This window comes from Neovison vison, chromosome 11, assembly GCF_020171115.1.
Source record: "Neovison vison isolate M4711 chromosome 11, ASM_NN_V1, whole genome shotgun sequence".
In the NCBI taxonomy this organism is placed as follows: Eukaryota; Metazoa; Chordata; class Mammalia; order Carnivora; family Mustelidae; genus Neogale; species Neogale vison.
The window spans coordinates 209036263-209046722 of NC_058101.1; positions in this window are offsets into that span (position 1 = coordinate 209036263).

A 10460-nucleotide genomic window follows, 5' to 3' on the forward strand; every position below is an offset into this window, starting at 1 on the left:
CATCAAAAACGCTTGGATACTCACATGTACCACACAGCTGGAAACTGTGTCATATGCAGGAAAAAATGACACAGTCAAAGCAAGTCTTGGAAGGTTGCCCATGCTCTCTGTGCCCTTCCCCCCTGTCGCCATATTGGGTAGTTGAGAGGCAGTAACTCTTGGTGACCCCTTCTGTCTCCCTTTCAGGAGTCCCCAGGATATACCCTTGACTGCCGCCACCCAACTGTGGCCTCTCATCCCCGGGAGGGCTCTCTCTGCATCTTGTGCTCCGTCTGTGGTGTGTCACTCCTGGAAAAATCTACCTGGATGATCAGATTCATGTATTTTCATGGCTTGATGGTGGATTGTATGCCTCACCTTGACTGGGCTAAGAGATGCCCAGAAAGTTGGTGAGACATTATTTTGGGGTGTGTCTATGAGGCTGTTTCCAGAAGGGATTGTTGTTTCATTCAACAAACTGAGTGAAGCAGCTGGTCCTACCCCTATGTGGGCATCATCCAGTCCAACCAAGTCATGAATAGAACGAAAGGCAGGGGAAGGGCAAGTTCAATCCCTCTGTTTGACCTGGGACATCCTTCTCCTGCCTTGAGCGATCAGCACCTCTGGTTCCCAGGTGTAGAGACCCAAACTGCGTCTCTCACCTTTGCTCCCAGATTCCCAGGCCTCCAGAATCCGGTGGAATCAAATCACCAGCTTTCCTCATCCTCCATCCCACACAGGGCAGACTGTGGGGCTTTCCTGCCTCCATAACCATGCGAGCCAAGTCCTGTGACTCTCTCCTCTTCCGTGTACCTCTCTGGAGGTGCTTCCTACTGTTCTGTTTCTCTGGATGACCCAACAGTCCAAGTGGGCAGTCATTGGGTGAGGTGTACTCAAGGGAGGCCCTCACTGGGTTGACTGCCATGTCAGTTTTGAGGCACAGAATTCTGAGTATCATTTTCTCAATTATAAAAATGAACAATGTGGTTGATTAGTTTGAGTTATTCTAAATATGAAATGGGCAATTGAATTTGACTCTTTCATCTGGGTTTTCTAGTCATTCAAAAGGAAAAGAAAAGCTTCTTCCCATTTGTTACCTCTGGCAGTTTTATGGCATCGTTCAGTTAGCTGAGATCAATACCAATATTAAAAAAAAAATACCAATATTGAAGTTAGTAGAGGATCAGCGCCATAGCACGTGAATGCTCCGGGAAGGCATAGAATCCCTAACATGTACTTCAACAGTGAAGTTCCGTCAGGCAAATATCAAGTCTTCGAAGATCTTAAGTACTTTCAGCAGTAGAACAGGACGCCATAGTTAAAGAACACATATTTTATTGTGCCAAGAACACTTGACATGAGATCTCTCCTCTTAGGAATCTTCAAGCGCACAGTCCTGTTGACCACAGACACAGCATCGCATGGCAGAGCTCTAGAGATTTCTTATCTTGTGTAGCTGAAACTTCTTGCTTCTGATTAGCCATTTCAATGTGAAGAAGAGACTTACTTTTTCCATTGTCTCCAAACTTTCCACGTTGACCGAACAACTGTCTTTGGCCACGTTTCAAGTAGATCGAATGTGTTGCCTCTTCAAATGGCGTCTTTAAGGATGAACTACAAATCCGTTCTTGATTTAGTCTTTCAGGAGAGGTTCCTTTTTAATGTGTTAATTTTACTATTAGATAATGGCACCTGCTGATTAAATGATCGTCAATATATTCAGAATACGTTGGCTCCGTCCTAGAACACCATCTCTATTTTAAGGTAAAGTTCACCATCAGCTCACCCCATCATTTCTCTGGCCCGTGGAGGACGGCTGAGCAGGTGGGCATGGCCGCACTTACGTGTAGGTTGGATTTCATCCCAGGTCAGCAGCGGTTCCCCAGCATGAGGAGCAGGAACACGGCAGATGGTGTTTTCCCAGAAGCACGTCACACCGTCAGCGAAGTAAGTCAGACCCCAGACACGGACAGACAAGATGACTGCACTTACATATGGAATCTGAAAGAGTCAGGCCCACAGGGACAGAGAGGGTGGTGGCTGCCCAGGGCCAGGGTGGGCCAAACGGAGACATGGGTCAAAAAGTGCAAAGTTTGTGGTATAAGATGAATATGTCCCGGGATGGAACGCACACCCTGGTGACTGTCGCCCCTACTTTCGTGTTGTAAGCTTGAAATTGGCCAGGAGAGTCGACCTTCAGTGTTCATGCCGCACACCCCACCCCCTGAAGGGTCAGCCCAGGGTGTGGAGGCGTGAGTGAGCTGGCTGGGAGACGTACTCACAACGCATACGTGTGTCCACGTTGCAACCTCAACTCTACGCCGTGTTTATGTGCCAGTCACACCCCCAGTAAAGCTGGGAAATAAGAAAAAAAGAGAGAACATGTCCAGGAATATAATTTCAGTGTCAGAAACATATATTTTTTAGTGAGTGTCAAAATCGCTGTGGAATGGGGTGTTTTCAGAACATTTTTTTTGCAGAATTTCTTCCTGTGTTGGATGTTTGGAGGCATAATTTTTAAAAGACACTTTATTGAGTGATGAGTGGCGTACAAAAAGCTTCTGCATTTAACGTTTACAAGTGGATGATTGGGGATGAGCATTCTCCTGGGAAAGCATCACCGCAGTCTGTGCGGCAAACACATGCATCACTCCAGAAGTGCCTTCCCACCCCGATATTTCTCCTTATTATTAACAGTTTCTTTGGTGAAATGCACACTTAACATAAGGCAAAATTTTAAGCAAGTTCTCCCCGGACAGCTTTTCAAAATTCCAGACATTAATAGAAAAAGTTTTAGGGCAAAACACAAAGTTTTCAATGGACATGATTTTGGTCACACAGACAAGTTGGGTTCCATCTAAAAGAACAACTGTACCTTTCAGGTATTTAAGGACCCTGAAAATATATAACTTCTGTAGCCTTCTTGAGTAAAACACACAGAGGACATTTAAAGAAGTTACTAAGTACTCTCTCACACAGCGTCGACGGCAACTAGGCCCAAACGTGACCCGGTTCGTGCACTGCCAAAGCCCAGGGGGAGGGCGTGGTCATGCAGCCGACTTGCCCACCTCCCAGAGCCTGCGACTGGCCACCAGCTAGAAAGCCCCATCCCGAGTCCTTTGACGGAGAGTGTAACACTTCAGCTAAAACACCCTGTCCTCTGAGGGAGGGAAGAGGGGCTGCCGTCCGCTCACGCTCCTGCCTGGCTCCAGCACCAGTGACTCAGGCATGGTCGCAGCCGGGTCCACGGGCTTCTGGTTTCAGAGCATCACACACGGGGATGCGAAGGATCAGTGCTTCGGAGAAGTATGGGATGGGCCCACGGATCTTCTCCTGGCCCCACCTTTCGTACCCGTCCAAGTCTACAGGGGAAAGTATACCTCAGGACGGAAGCTTAGATGACCTTAGGAACACATCTATTCCAATCAGCTCACTCACGGGCCCTGGAATGGAATGCTAAGGGGGCGGCTCATCACCTGTCCTCGGCTCTTCCTGAAGGCACTTCCAGGGCTTCTGTCACTGAGGGTGAGATGTGGGCAACCAGTGACCCGACGGTGAGGAGGGAGGAACCAGAGGACTGGCCAGGGAGGGCTCCCTCAGCCCAGACAGAGGCCGAAGGCCTAAAGTGGGATGCCTGGGGCCATCGTTAGGAACAGCTCCAAGGTGTCTGCGGTGGGGAGCTCTAGACAGGAGGAGCCGATGAGCGGATCTTGAAGAGGTGGTAACGTTTGGGTATTAATAGTACTCGGCCTCCTTCTCTCCACGGTCTGCTGGGGCAGGGAGATCTTCCCTCTCCACCTAGCCAGGACCTGAGGTGGGTTCTGGTCCAGAAAACACAGGAGAATGAAGGGACCGTATGGATGGCCTTGAGGGAAAGCATGCAGAACAGTGCCTGTGAGCCAAGGAGAGGTTTTCGTGTTGGGAATGGTACACGGCCGCCCGACCACACACTTTGTCCTTTTAATCTCAGACTGGCTCTCCTGCCTGGTGTCCGGGAGCTGGTGGTCTTTCACACATGGTCCAGGGTTGAATTACAATGTGAATTATATTTGCATTCAAGTAGGCGTGTTCTCTCTCTAGTCCCTCGGTAGACAGGTTGCTGGTCTGGTGCAGCAGGTTGGGAGGGACGTGGCCCACAGGGTGTGGAAGGGACACGGAGAGACAGCGTTTCACTGTTGTTCCTAAACTCACTGGGAGCAGCCTTGGTAGCCAGGCATGAAAGTAATTTATTTTGAATAGAACGTCTGGGCGCTGTAGACATGCCCCCTCGCTTTCCCTCTCCCTCTCTCTCGGCCCTAAGAACTTTCTCTTTGAAAACAGAACAGTATGACCTCGCAGAAAGAATGTCACCCTCAACATAAGGATTTTTAACCAGAGACCAAATTCGACAGAGGTTTGGATGGTATGTTTCCAGGCGGAAGTCTGGGGGCACATTCACTCCTACCGGTGATGCACCTCAGATAATAAACAGAAGTGGGAGTGGGAAGATCTGACCATCTTCAAATGCAGAAAGTATCTCCATTGTGAACTCTTGGGAAGTGATGTTTCTGTGTTCCCTTCTCTGTTTTCATGCTGAGAGGTGCTACAGAGGGAGGTGGGTGGGCTGCCCACTGACAGTGCTCCCAGAGACATCCTGACCTGAGTGGGGCACTCCGTGACCTTCAGCAACGACCTTGTCCCACATGCCGGCAGACATCACTTCCAAGCATGGGACTGGGACCATGTGGGCCATCAGGAAATGTCTGTGAAAGGGTCCTCGGGATTTGTCTTGTAGAGGAGAGTTGAATCATAGGACCCCCAGTTTGTGCTGGAGAACGGGATAATTGGTGCGGGGTGGGGGGGACCCACACCTGGTGTCACAGGTGCTGTGCGTACAATCAGTCCTGTTTTCCCTCACTGGGCAAGACTGGCTGGACGTAGGCCTTTAGTGGATTTGTTCTGGGCCTCGGGTTCGCTTTTGTCAGTGATAGAAGGGGAGGGACGCTATGTAGTCTAGAAAGTGTCTTCTAGCACTTAGTACGGGGGGTTCCCCTCAACTGCACAGAATCCTAGATACTGGCAGATGTATTTTCTAAAAATATGTTTCCTTTCGCAGAGGGATATGTTGAGGCAGAAGCTCAATGAGCTACCACGTTTGTGGATTTAGCAACGCGATGGACTCGAACTACGGAATTTGTTCTGTGTTGGACGTAAATACAAGGGTGGGGCAACTCTCCGACCTTAAGAAAGGAAATAAGAAAAAGAAAAAAGCTTAAAAGTATAGTTCCTAAACCCCAAATAAAGAGTAATTTCCCCTCTGATTGTGATAAAGAACAAAAAATTCAAATCCCGTGTTGTATTTCTTTTAGTTGTGTTTTTAAGAGGTATTTAAAAGTTTAAAGTCAAAATTCATAACCTGGTGGTAGAAAAGTGTCTTAATTAAAATTAGTCAGAGGGGTGCCCGGGGAGCTCTGCTGGTGAAGCGTCCGAATCTTGATCTCAGCTCAGGTCATGATCTCAGGGTCGTGAGTTCAAGTCCCATGTTGGGCTTTGTGCTGGGCGTGGAGACAAAGGTAAGGAAAAATAATGGCCAAGGTACCCAGCCAGACTGGGGCTCCGGCTGACCGCTGTACTCACGCCCACGCTGGGCAAGTGTGATAAGGAACTGCTCTGCTACTACCCAAACCAGATTCCGTGTCACCCGGGAATACCCCTCGCGTGCCCAGAATTCCACGTGAGGCCCAGGTCAAGCTCCCAAGACGCCGCCTGTATTCGTTACCTGCCTGGAGGCCAGAATGAAATGCTGACTCCCAAGAGTTTGTTTCCCGAGGACAAGCTAGTGCTGACTTTACACTTGTTCCTCTACTACCTGTATATTTAATGGAATGGAATTATTAAATTAGATACTAAATTATTAATCTAATAATTAAATCTAATATTTGCATATTTACAGTGTGTACATTTATGTATTTTATATACTTATCACTTAATATTTAATACAACTTGATATGCCCTCCTCAAACTGAACCGAGCCGTCTCGGTTTCCGCACTGGAATTTATATTTTATCTGTCGTTAGGTTTCCAGCAAAAGACCGCATATGTGAAGCAGCGTACGCTGTATTTCTGTCGCACGGGGCGTGTCACTGATGGGTGCGGGTGCACGGAAGCAACCGCTGGACCGGGTTTGTTTTCTGGGTGTGCGGGTTTGTGCTCCGGAAGAGCGGCAGGAAGCGGTGCTGGCCAGGACACAAGCGTCTCCATTTTAAGCTGGAAACGGGCATCTGCGCGGCTTCCTGGCACCCTTGAGGGTCCCAGCCCACGGAGCCGGCGAGGCTTCCCTTCGGGGCTCTGGGGCTGGGCCTGACACACCGACAGAGCCGCGGCTCTTCCCCACGGGGCTGGGACGAAGACCAGAGGGGAAGGCTCACCCGGTAACTGGGGCTGTTTTGTGGATCGTCAGGGAAGATAATCTTCTTTTCCTCCATCGACTGGGGCTCACTGAGGTGCCTGTGGAGAGGGCTGGCCTTCGAGGAGGGGCGCCTTGTGTCCTCTCCTGAGAAAGGAATTAGCAGGCACAAGACTGTTGCCAGAAGCTGTCAGCTGCGGTCATTCCAGTTGTCTCCAGGCGGGGGGAGCTGCTCTTTTCTGGGAAGAGCCTAGAAACTACGTCTCTTGTTTTCGAAAACTTCTGGTATCGAACGAAGAAAAACGGGGGTGGGGGGTCTGCGAGTCGTTTGTGGTGTGGAGAGCTGAGGAAAATGGCACACGCAATGCAGTGACTCTTCAGATGCATGACCTTAGTTAGGTTGGGGACAGTAAAGCTGATCCCCAAGACAGGGAGTGTGTCCGCACAGGAGCGGGGTCTCTGGGTGTGGAGCCACAGCGCAGGGACGGGGGGACAAGCTGGGCAGACTCATTTGTGCCCCCCACGTTCATTCCCAGAACGAATACTTGCTGAGCGCCGGATCCCAGGCACGCCCCAGGGCCAGGAGCACGGGAGCGACAGGGGAGCCCTCTCCTCCCCAAACTCTGCTCTGTTAGAGGAGACAAAACACACATAAATAACGAGTCCCATCTCAGTAAAAGGTGTTAACCTTTACAGTGATTTAAGTGGAGCGTGATATAGTAACCACTTTGACTTTCTAAAGATAATTTCTCTGCTTTACGTCAAAGGCCCTGCAGGGCAGTGAGGAGGAGGGAAGGAAGGTCCGTTCAGTCCAGATGGGAGCCACAGCCCGGGTGGACGTTTAGGAGGGCTGGACCAGGACTGGAGGGTTCGGAAGCTGGTGGGGCTGGATTTGGTATGCCTTGTGCAGGTTGTGTCTCCAAGGCTTAGTTTGGTGGGGAGGACAGGCTCAAGGTGGATTTCTTGGAGTTTTGGTCTGAGCAAATCGGTAGACCATGAGCCATTGACATAGATGAAGAAGAAAGTGGTAAGAATGGGATCCTTCCCTCCTGTATGGGATTTTCTTTCTAGTAGAGAGGACAGATCGGACATGATTATATGCATGCATAATATCCATTTTGAGAGTGATGTTTTCTGATGGAAACATGTGATGAAGTCGACATGGATTTTCTCACTCACCTGGCCATGGGACCACGTTCAGGTAAGAAGGTAGCAAGCACGACAGGCTCACCCCAACCTCCTGTTGGGGGAAAGCACGACAGGCTCACCCCAACCTCCTGTTGGGGGAAAGCATGACAGGTTCACCCCAACCTCCTGTTGGGGGAAAGCATGACAGGCTCACCCCAACCTCCTGTTGGGGGAAAGCACGACAGGCTCACCCCAACCTCCTGTTGGGGGAAAGCATGACAGGCTCACCCCAACCTCCTGTTGGGGGAAAGCATGACAGGCTCACCCCAACCTCCTGTTGGGGGAAAGCACGACAGGCTCACCCCAACCTCCTGTTGGGGGAAAGCACGACAGGCTCACCCCAACCTCCTGTTGGGGGAAAGCACGACAGGCTCACCCCAACCTCCTGTTGGGGGAAAGCATGACAGGTTCACCCCAACCTCCTGTTGGGGGAAAGCACGACAGGTTCACCCCAACCTCCTGTTGGGGGAAAGCACGACAGGCTCACCCCAACCTCCTGTTGGGGGAAAGCATGACAGGTTCACCCCAACCTCCTGTTGGGGGAAAGCACGACAGGCTCACCCCAACCTCCTGTTGGGGGATAGAAGTGGGGGTGTCCACTGTCCGTACGCCCCAGCAGGTGTCTCCTCTTGTGAATTTTCATGTCACTTTTCAGCTTCATATATACTTCTGCAAGGGATTGTGATTTTTTTCTGAATGAAGACCAAAAGATCTTTCTATTGGTCCACTCTGAGAGAGAATATATCAGATTCACAAGGCATCAAACCTACTTGTGTCTTGTAAATACCAAAAAATCCACGGTGGAAAATATTTTTCACATCTCCTGTAAAAGTACACATATGTGCTCCCTATCGCTCAAGCACGGAGGAGTCCATTGGCGCTTGCCCCGTTGAGGATGTATTGGAAACCGATGTCACGTAAGGGTAGTAGAAGGTCTGGGTTAGCGAATACGTACATAACAGCCCTCACCTGCGGTCTTAATTCTAGAACTGAGGTGCAGACATCCACCTGCTTCCTCCTGACCTGGGATCCAACTCGGCCAACTCACGCCTGATGCCCGGGTTCATTTACCTCTTTACAAGGTCGCAAATACCTCAAAACTATTCTTTTTTTTTTTTTAAGATTTTATTTATTTATTTGACAGAGATCACAAGTAGGCAGACAGAGTAGGCAGAAGGAGGGAAAGGATCCCATTCTTACCACTTTCTTCTTCATCTATGCCAATGGCTCATGGTCTACCGATTTGCTCTGTCTGGTGGGCAGACAGAGTAGGAAGCAGGCTCCCCGCTGAACAGAGAGCCCGATGTGGGACTCGATCCCAGGACTCTGGGATGATGACCTGAGCCGAAGGCAGCGGCTTTAACCCACTGAGCCACCCAGGTGCCCTACCTCAAAACCATTCTTAACGAGAATCAATCCAGGGAAAAGTGTGCAGTATTCTAGGATCCTGTGGGCTCAGGAGACAAAGTTCATATTTAAAAAGAGACATTTGAGTGGAGGGCTAGCTACAGGCGATGAGGGAAAGTCGCCGGTCCGTGCAGGGTCTTGAAGGAGAAGACGAGAAGGTGGGTATGTCGGTTGCAACTCTGCAGGCGCCGGTAAAGTGATTAGACGGCCAGAAGGGTAGCGAGAAGGGTGCATTTTGCAGCAACATTTTGGGCCGGCTTAGGAGACAATTGTAAAGAAGGCCTACAGAGGGCATAGGGGAGGGTGAAGTCGGGTATAACCCTTACACGGAAGGAAGGAAAACAGATCATAGCTGCGGGAATGGCAATGACAGGGCGGCTGGGGAAACACCACATGCAGCCTTGAAAACATGCGAAGTGATGTCACATAAATCACGCAGATTTTACAGCCTTTATCCGACAGAGCTGACGTCCGGCCCCTCCTCCGTGTGATTTCGAATCTTGTGTTCCCAGCAGTCAATGCCACGTCTAGCACTAGTATAAATAACCATTTTCCAAAGCCAGGATGTACAGAAACTTTAAAATTCAAAAATAACTTGTTGTATGTGACTCTCAAGGCACTGGCTCAACGTAAGATCAATGTAGGAAATGGAAGTAATGACTGTCGACTCCGTGGTAACACCAGGAGCTTTGCCAGACGGAAGCCTTGTGCATTCTCAGAGCGGACCTGGATTCCTCTAACAAAGAAGACTCAAGCAAATAAGGCTTTTAGGTGGAAAAAAAAGACGCCCTGTTGATTACATTATTCTAACTTTATAATTTGGCCTCCTTTTATAACATTTTGTTTTTACATGAATTGACTTGAACTCAATCTATTTTTCAATTATGCCAAAGAATTACACTTGTTCCTTTAATGATGCATTTTGCCTTGTTATCAAAACTATTTGCCCTTGCAAATTGTCTGTAATCGGCAGTGCCAGGGACATGATTCTTTGTCTGGTCCAGAGAGGACTGTGGTTATTTTGTTCTCTGTCCCAGGTTTCTGGGGACACAAGTGGCCATGCCTGGTAGCTTGAAGATCTTCATTTTGGGGGGCATAAAACATGGTAATCTTTGGAAATTTCTCACTGAGAAGACACCCAGCTCTCTAGGTAGTGACGAGGAATTTAAAGTAGTTTTGTCTGTTGTTTCTTTTATAAAAGAAGATGTATTAATAATGATGGTGTTTTTGGCCTTTCCTGAATTCTTACTTTATCTGACAAATATTTTTCTCACACTTAGTTTCAACTACTGTTGTATACTCGACTCCTCATATTGGAGAAGCTCCGTCTCAGGGTCTTAGCGTAGACGCAGTTCCGTGGGTATCTGCTGCCGTCCCGCGGTTGGGTCACCTTGGACGGGTTGCAGAGGACAGCAAACCCACCTTGACTGCGGAAATCCCAAGACTCACTGGGTTGGTAACCGGAGTGCTTGCGTCTATCAGCCACCGTGGGGGCCGTTCC